This window comes from Cryptomeria japonica, chromosome 4 (genome assembly GCF_030272615.1).
Source record: "Cryptomeria japonica chromosome 4, Sugi_1.0, whole genome shotgun sequence".
In the NCBI taxonomy this organism is placed as follows: Eukaryota; Viridiplantae; Streptophyta; class Pinopsida; order Cupressales; family Cupressaceae; genus Cryptomeria; species Cryptomeria japonica.
Window position 1 is genome coordinate 721,060,999 of NC_081408.1, and position 9,914 is coordinate 721,070,912.

Below are 9,914 nucleotides of genomic sequence, written 5' to 3' on the forward strand. Positions count from 1 at the left end.
ATAATGGACCAACCATTTGGGACTCAGTAGAGCCATGGTTGAGTTGTCCAAGTTTTGATTGTGTCGTTCGTGTTCAGTATGCTATCAACCTAGGAAGTTGTAATGCTAAGGTTGATCATAGGAGTAGTACTATGGATCATTTTCAACATTTAATAGGGGTCTATTGCATTGTGTTTATGTCTTCTAGGATGCTTGGGGGCCTTCAAGAGCCTTGGAATGCACTAGAATGAAAAGTTGCATCTTAGGTGTAAAAAAGATGTAAAAGTTGCTAAGCAACATTTTGCTAAAGTTTCATTTTCTATTATTGGCATTGCAAGTTGGTTGAAAAAACTAAACCATCAACATATAAGCCAAAATATACTTCATTATACGGGTTAGAGAATCTGGAATGCAAGAACAAGTTTTGTGTTTTCAAGAAATCTTGTCTTTTCACCATTTTTGACAGATTTTCCTTACTTTCATTGCATAGTATGGTCCAATATAGACTTGATTGTAGAATCTCATTGCTGGGCATGAGTGTTTGTTGTATGTACTTTCCAAAAAGGTAGATTAGTAAGTTTGTTTGTATTTGTTTGCAGAGATCTCATTCATTCTCTCAAACTAGTTGTAAAACCCTTGCAAAGTAGGGTTTAAGAGAAAAATGGCTCTAACTTGAGCATCCATTGATGGAACCTATTGAAATCAAGTGGAATGATAGGTTAGGGTCTGTACATAAGTTTAGAATAGGTTTTTCTATCTTACAGGCCTTTGTGGAGGAGATACAATGAAGCCCTAGGCTCACCGCTAGGAGTCGGTGAGTTAGGACAACATAAGATGTGCAAATTTTGAGCACATATGGATTGGTAGAAGACAAAATGATATATGGTTGGAAATACCTCTAAGTTCCCTTGAAGAATCCCTAATTATTCTTGGCAGGTTTTTTGACTGGTGAAGGGTTTTAAAGCCATCTTTCCAAGTCACCCAGGTAGGCCTAAACCCTTGAAAATAGTGTAGTATTGGAAACCCCATGTGTATAGATAACCCAGATGCAATTTTCCAATATTGTTTGTAACTCTGGAAAGGGTACTCGAATGTACAATTTTTTTCTGGCTTTGTGTGGGAAGTTTTCAAACTAAGCCCTGAAAACCAGCATAGGAGGGCTAATTAGATTAGGCCTATTTGGAACCGGTAGAGACCTAGAGAGGTTATGAAAGCTTGGTGATGGGTTTAAAGGTGCTCAAACCCCTAAAGGACAAAAAAGAAACTATGTAAGCTCATGTTTCTCACCTAGAATAGGTTGGAGGAGAAAGATCCTTTGCAGAGGTACTTGGAGCCTTAGGAGTAGAGTTGGAGAATGAGGTGGAACCCTCAATAGGTAGTTAGTTGTCAAAGATCAAGTGGCTATACCTTGGAGGAAAGCCAAAGTGGATTAGACCTTGGAGGTTTGAATAGGAAAACCCCTAGCAAGTGCTCATTGGATGGGCTTGAGGATTTAGAGGGTTGAGTAAGATAAGAAACCAAGAAGGTGAATAGAACAAGCTCCAAGACTCTCTGCATCAAAGTGGTATCAGAGCCACCCTTTGAAAGATTTGGTGTATGTCAGACTATGAAGAATCAGAAGCAAGTTCAATGCCTCCAAAGGCTATGATTCCAGAAGCCATCCGACAGATGGTGGCAGAGATGATAAAAGGATTGAAGGATGTAGAAGGAAGTAAAGGAACTAGAGATGTTAAGAAGGATAAGGGGAAGGTTAAGATAGAATGGGTAGATGAGATAGATGAAGAAGTGGAAGATGGAGAGGAACAAGCAGTAGTAGCAATGCCTCAAGACCAAAAAATATTCCTGGATGCAGTCAAATCCATCTCCAAAGATAACTTGGATGGATTACCTACCTATGAAGGAAATATCAATGGAGAAGAGTCGCTAGATTGGATAGAGGCTCTAAATAATCATTTTGATTACAAGGAGGTAGTAGAGGAGAAAAGAGTTAATGTGGCCAAGTCAATATTGAGAGGATCAACATTAGTTTGGTGGAATATGATGCAAGAAGAAAGGATACAAGAAGGTAAGAAGAAGATAACTTCATGGGAGCGTATGAAGATAAGGCTTAAGGATCAATTCCTATTAGGGGATTATGAAGTTCAAATCCATAAGAGATTGCAAAATTTGAAACAAAGGGAGTTAGATGTCAATTCATACACTGAGGAATTCCACAAACTCATTTTGAGGGCTAGGAAGCATGAGAATGAAGTGGAGAAGTTGGCTAGGTACATGAATGGCCTTAGACAAAACATACAAGATGAGATAAGTATCCTCACACCAGACACTGTAAATAAGTTTTTTCAATTGGCATTAAGGATAGAGGAGAAGATCAAGAGGAGAAGTGAGCAAAATTAGAAACATAGAGGTGGTAAAAACTTCAGAGGTAGAGGAACCTTTGGTAGAGGGCAGAATACATCAAGAAATGAAGAGCAACAAAGCCAAGAAGGTAGTGGGGACTCACAAAGAGGAACATTTAGAGGAAGAAGCAATTTTAGGGGTAGGTTTGGAAGCTCGGGAAGAGGAAATACAGTCTTCACTGGTGGGTGCTATCACTGGAATCAAGTTGGACATACCATGAGTAGGTGCCTGAGAAAAGCCTCAAGTTGAACAAGCTCATACATGGGTGAAAGATGGACTCAATTGGTGCAAGAGGAGGACACTCAAAGTGAGACCTCTCTAATCAGTAAGGCAAGGCCAGTGATAGATGGAGAAAAATTAATGATGAGAAGAACAATGCTCAAGATAACCCAAGCTCAAGAGCCACCACAGAGGAAAATTTTGCTTAGGACCACTCCTAAGTCACACGAGAAAATTTGTAAGGTGATTGTGGATTCAGGTTCCAGTGAGAATATTGTCTCAGTTGAAATGGTGGATAAACTCAAATTGAAAATATTGTCTCACCTCACTCCCTACAAGGTATCATGGCTCAACTAGGGTCAACATGTCTTAGTTAATGAAAAAGCATGGGTGGACTTTCAAATTGGTGAGTATAAAGACAAAATACTATATGACATATTGGCTATGGATGCTTGTCATTTGTTGTTGGGCCATCCATGGCAATATGATGTGAGAGCCAGTCATAATGAAGAAAAGAACAGTTATCTAATCACCAAGAATGACAAAAGTATTAGATGGATCCATTACCTGATCCAAAGGAGGAAGAGAAGGTAGGATCAAGTGTGATGCTGATGAGGGGTAAAGAGTTCCTTAAGGTGTTAAAGCAAGAAGGTCATCAAGGCCATGCTATAGTGTTGAAGCCTAAAGATGAAGCGAAGGCAGATCCAATGAGTGAAGTGCCTCAAGAAGTGCAAGGCCTACTAAAGAAATATGCAAAAGTTATAGGAGATGATATGCCTAATTCTTTGCCTCTAATGAGAGATGTGAATCATCAAATAGACTTGATACCACGGGCAAATCTACATAACAAAGCAGCTTATAAAATGACACCTAGTTAAAATGAAGAGATTGCCAAAAATGTGCAAGAACTCTTGGACAAGGGGTTCATTAAAAAGAGTTTGAGTCCATGTGTTGTTCCTACTGTATTAGTGCCTAAAAAAGGAGGAAAATGGAGGATGTGCATTGACTCAAGAGCAATCAATAAGATCACTATAAGGTACTAGTTTCCCATGCCAAGGATTGAGGACCTATTGGACAATTTAGGTTGAGCAAGCTACTTCACAAAGGTGGACTTGAAGTTTGGTTATCATTAGATAAGAATCAGACCTGGTGATGAATGAAAGACAACCTTTAGAACCAATGCAGGCCTATATGAGTGGTTGGTGATACCATTTGGTCTCATCAATGCACCTAGTACCTTCCAAAGGCTCATGAATGAAGTCTTAGTTGAGTTTATTGGTAGATTTGTTATTGTGTATCTTGGTGACATTTTAATCTTCAGCAGGTCCAAGGAGGAACACCTTAAGCATGTGGAGATGGTCTTGAAGAAGTTGAAGGAGGCTCAACTCAAGATCAACCTTGAAAAATGTGAGTTTTTGAAAACAAAGCTATTTTACCTTGGTTTTGTTATTTCTCAAGGACGTTTAAAGATGGATCCAAGTAAGGTTGAAGCAATACTTAATTGGCCTATACCTAGGGGCATAAGTGATGTTAGGAGTTTTCATGGAATGGCATCTTTTTATAGGAAGTTTGTGAGAAACTTTAGCCATGTTTGTGCTCCTATACTCAACACCATCAAAGGAGGGATTGAATGTCATTTTAAGTAGACAAAGGAAGCCAATAAGGGATTTGAATTGTTGAAGGCTAAGATAGCAGAACTGCCAACCCTTAGATTGCCTAATTTCAATCAGTTGTTTACAGTAGAATGTGATGCTAGCCAAAGGGAAATAGGGGCAGTTTTAAGCCAAGAGGGTCATCCTATAGCCTTATTCTCTGAGAAGTTAAATGAAGATAAGAAAAGGTACTCCACATATGACTTGGAATTGTATGCAATGGTATAAGTATTGAAGAAGTGGCATCATTACTTTATGCCCAAAGAGTTTGTAGTTTTCATTGACAACCATGCCCTTAGTTTCCTCAATGGGCAAGAGAAGTTGAACCAGAGACACCTAAAGTGGTTTGAATAACTATAATCCTATACCTTCACTATTAAGCACAAAAAGGGCACAACAAATAAGGTAGCTGATGCATTGAGTAGGAGGGTCATGACTATGTAGGAGATACAATTGCAAAGTGTGGGTTTGAGTGAGTTAAAAGACCTCTACAAGGATGATAAGGATTTTGTAGAGATATATAGTGTTTGTTCTAATTTATCTAACACCTCTCATGTCTCTTATTTAGAATATATGATACAAGAGGGTTTGTTGTTTAAATGACATCTTCTTTGCACACCCCAATTCTCTATGAGACAAAATATTATTCAAGAAAAGCATCAAGTAGGTCTAGGAGGTCATTTTGGAATAGATAAGACTTTGGAGCAGGTTGGTAGGTTTTACTATTGGCCCAAGTTGCAATCAGAAGTAAGAAGGTTTGTAGAGAAATGTACAATTTTCCAAAGAACAAAAGGATCATCATGTAATGTAGGTCTATATCAACCCTTGGTCATACCTCAGAGACCTTGGGAATGTTTGAGCATGGATTTTGTGTTAGGCTTGCCAAGAACTCCAAGGGGATTTGATAGTGTGTATTTGGTGCTAGATAGGTTCAACAAAATGGCGCATTTTATCCCTTGCAAGAGCACCAATGATGCCACCTATATTACAGGCCTCTTGTTCAAGGAAATAGTTAGAATTCATGGTCTTCCAATCAACATTGTTAGTGATAGAGATGTGAAGTTCCTAAGACACTTTTGGAGGAAACTTTGGAGGAAGTTGGGCACCACGTTATCCTTTTCATCTGCCTATCATCCTCAATCAGATGGTCAAACAGAGGTAGTCAATAGATCACTGGGTAACTTGCTAAGATGTCATACAAAACAACATGGGCAGACTTGGGATTTAGTACTCGGTCAGATAGAATATGCATACAATGACTTAGTGAACCAAAGCATAGGTAAAAGTCCCTTTGAGATAGTGTATGGATTTCATCCTAGGGGTATATTAGAGCTTAGATATCTCATCTCTATGGCACCTAAGAGTGCACAAGGTGAGAAATTTGCAGAAGGTATTAAAGAAGTGCATGATAAGATAAGACAGTCCTTACAACAAAAATACAAGTAGTATAAGGTGCATGCTGATAAAACAAGAAGGAATGTGCAATTTAAAGTTGGACACTTAGTGTTAGCATATCTAAGGAAGGAGAGACTTCCAAAAGGGAAGCCTACCAAGCTAACGATGAAGAAGATTGGACCTCTCAAGGTGGTGCACAAATATGGAAAAAATGCATATGAAGTTGAACTCCCTCCCACCTTGGCTATTTCTCCTATCTTTAATGTATGTGATCACTATCCATACAAGGGAGAGTCACAAACAAATCAGTTGGACATATCATCACAGGTTAATGAAGATTGAGTGAGGGATTTTTCACCAAGCCAACCGATCAAGTTGGAGAGTATCTTGGACACCAAGGTAGTAAAGAAGACAAGAGAGTCTACAAGCATTATCTTGTCAAGTGGGAAGGGTTACTTGATTCAGATGCTATGTGGATGTCAAAATTAGATATACTTCAACATGGAGTGGAGATTGCAGACCTCTTAACTCAAGGGACTTGAGTTCTTTGTCCCAGGGGAGTATGGTGCAGGGAACCTAACACTCCAAGCATGCAATTTTTGTTTTCTTATAATTTTTGTGTGTTTTTTTTTATGATGTAATAATGGACCAACCATTTGGGACTCAATAGAGCCATGGTTGAGTTGTCCAAGTTTTGATTATGTCATTTGTGTTCAAGATGCTATCAACCTAGGAAGTTGTAATGCTAAGGTTGATCACAGGAGTAGTACTCTTGATCATTGTCAACATGTAATAGGGGTCTATTGCATTGTGTTTAGGTCTTCTAGGATGCTTGAGGGCCTTCAGGAGCCTTGGAATGCACTAGAATGAAAAGTTGCATTTCAGGTGTCAAAAAGATGTAAAAGTTGTTGAGCAACTTTTTGCTAAAGTTGCATTTTTTATGATTGGCGTTGCAAGTTGGTTGACCCAACTAAAAAATCAACATATAAGCCAAAATATACTTCATTATATGGGTTGGAGAATCTGGAATGCAAGAACAAGTTTTGTGTTTTCAAGAAATCTTCTCTTTTCATCATTTTTGACAGTTTTTCCTTACTTTCATTGCATAGTACGGTCCAGTATGGACTTGATTGTAGAATATCATTGTTGGGAATGAGTTTTTGTTGAATTTACTTTCCAGCAAGGTAGATTAGTAAGCTTGTTTGTGTTTATTTGCAGAGATCTCATTCATTCTCTCAAACTAGTTGTAAAACCCTTGCAAAGTAGGGATTAAGAGCAAAATGGCTCTAACCTGAGCATCCTGTTGGGACCTATAAAAATTTTGAGATTTTGAGTGGCCCATTTCAAAATTCTGCTCTGCACTTTCTAATGGCACTTGATGAATCTGTTATCACTATTTCAAATATGTTGAAAATCTTGCCTTTTAGCTGTTGGAGTCTGTCGAAATTCAGAATTTGACCTTTGCCTGCAAGTTTGTGGTTCTGAGGGTTTAGGGTTCTTGCTTTTCCATGAAAACATTTAGAAAAAATGAAACCTTTGTAGTGCACTATTGTAATTCATATTGAACTTCAACCCTTGAACCTTTTTGGTTCAAGGTTCAAGGTTCAACCGTTTCTCTTGCGTGAGTTGCGACTTTGTAATGTGAGGGCGTAAAAATTTAAAACCTGCAGGCAAATTCTTTTGGCAAATGTATCGCCAAATCCCCTACGTCGTACATGGGAAGAAAAGAAACTCCAATACAAATGCAATCAGCCTTTGTAAAGCATTTCTACTTGGGCGCCAAACTGGGTTTACAAAAGAAATGAACTTTCAAGGCGGAGTCCATTTATCCCACATTGGCCGGACGAAGGAAATTTGTTGTATTTAGATGCAAAGCTCCATGCATATTAAGTGACAAAGCTTATGTGATTTTGGCAAGTAGCAGCTCAGAACTGGTGGGCCCCCTACGTGCATCTCAAAGTACCCAAATTTTGCAGTGGAAAGGCAAAATAACCAGCGAGCAAGTCAAGTAGATCAACGGTGATCGCAAAAGATCCAATGGCCATTGCTATAACGCCATGTGAAAGTGCTTGACTGTTAATAGCCGCGACTTGGCGACTGATGAGATGGCAGACAAGTGACAGACACATGGTGACATCGTGGCATAAGAAAGAGCTACTCAGAGAGGCTAAGAGTCAAGCAGATCAAGGAAGATCAACAACCGGGTGAAATGATCCAACGGTTGTCGCCATGTCGCGATGGGAAGATGATCACCAAGTATCACCTATGACTTGGCGACAAACCACTAGCGGTGAACTATGGCCAATAGTTAATACAAGTGGTTAAGGCAGACAGTTATGAGGTGGTTCATTCCAGCAGTTAGTGGAGGTCATGCTAAGGTGTCATGATGGAGACCTCGAAACCAATCGAGGGGTGCCACATGGCATACAAGTGGCGCCGAGGTAAACTCTGAGAAAATCATGAGGTGCCACGTGGTGAAACATAGCTGATGAGGTGGGAGGTCCAGTGGTGACGCGAGGAAGATAGGTGGCGTGTCATCAAAATGAACATTGAGCAGACCTTGGCTTCAATGGACCTCTAAATGGACTCACCGAAGGCATCAGTTTCATTGACATGAAAGGTGTTGATGAAACTAGGGTTTCAATAAGACATAAAAAAGGCTAGCCGAAGAGGAAGTTTGGCTAGAAGACTGATGCCGAAGAGACCCGATAGATAGGTGATGCCCAGGTAGATCTCATAAACAAATCAGGGAGTGCCACGTGATGACAAGTAGTAGATCAGCCATGGTTCATGGTCGGGCAGATCAGGGAAGATCAAACAGTGATGCAAAAGATCCGACGGTGGTCACCATACTACAATGAAAAGATGCCCGCTGAGTTATCATCATGACTTTGCGACTAAGCATGTGTGGAAATGGAAAGCAGTCCAGGCATTAAGAACTGAGCAGGTTTGTCCCAATCTAACGATTGTTGCTATACTGCTATGCAAAGGTGCCCAATGGTTATCCCCTGCGACATGGCAACTGATGATGTGGCAATTGAGGTGGTCGTCTAGATGAATTCAAAGGTAAATCAGGATGTGCCATGTGTTAGGCCCACCAGAAGAGAAAGTGATAGAGGGAGCTACTCAGGTGAGGTAAAGGCTAGGGAAGTCAAGGCAGATCAACAGTGATCCGACGAGATCAATGGTTGTTGCCAAGTTACAACAAAAAGTTGCTTGATGGCTAATAGTCTTGACTTGGCGACCAAGTGGTGGGGCCCAATAGAAAAGAAGAAAATTCGGGAGTAAATAAAGAACAAGCAAGTCCAAGGGAGATCAACAGTGGTCATTATTTCATAGTCTGAAGATGCACGATGAATATCCATCGCAGATCAACAACAAGGAAGAAACAGAGAGCTTCATTCTGACAGTGAGTCTAGGTGGTGCTGAGGTGGTAAAATAAGGACCTCGGAAGCAATCTAGAGGTTCCAAGTGGTAGATATGCATGGTAGAGATCTACGCGGAAAGATTCAAAGATTTAAAATATAATTTCAGACTGTGGTGAAAAGGCAAAAACTTAAATGACCGACTTGCAGAGGGATTGATGACTAAGGGAATATTTTTTGCCCGATATATAAGTGTTATATATTGTTGGAAAGCTCTCAATCTGAGGAATCTATTTCTATAGTCAAGTGTAACCCACAAAAAGTATTTTTGGGGTAGTTACCTCAGGATCTTAGATTGGATTTTTTCAGTTTGTCAGAAAGATTGGATTTTCTATAGGCCAAGTTGTGTGAAATAGTTAATGCTGAAAGATAGGGTAGTTGCCCTTGTCAGAGAATGAAATCTGATTTTGTCCTCCCTTCCTTCTTATTCGATAGTCTTCTCATTTTGTAAGGGTTCCATATTTTTGTGAGCAAGGCTCCTTAATCCTAGTTTCCAATTCTGAGCTTTTTCCCAAGTTTGTAATACAGTGTCCTTCTTTTCAAGTAATAGAGTATCTTCTTGTTGTAGATGTTTTCTGTTGTAGGTCACATATATGTAAGGCATATATACAGTTTATTGGATTTTCTCTAGCCCTTCTCTTATTTTCAATAAATCTAGTCTTCAAAGGAGTTTGCGTTTGTCCTCTCAAAGTGGGAGTGTAATGGGTGTTCTTAGGTATTCTTCAAGGAAGAGTTTAAATTCTATGAACAATCATTTTGAATTTAGGATAATGTTTGCATATGTATGATCCTCTGTTTGAGTTTAGAATGTATAAATTTCAGGCATTAATACAGGAATATCTTT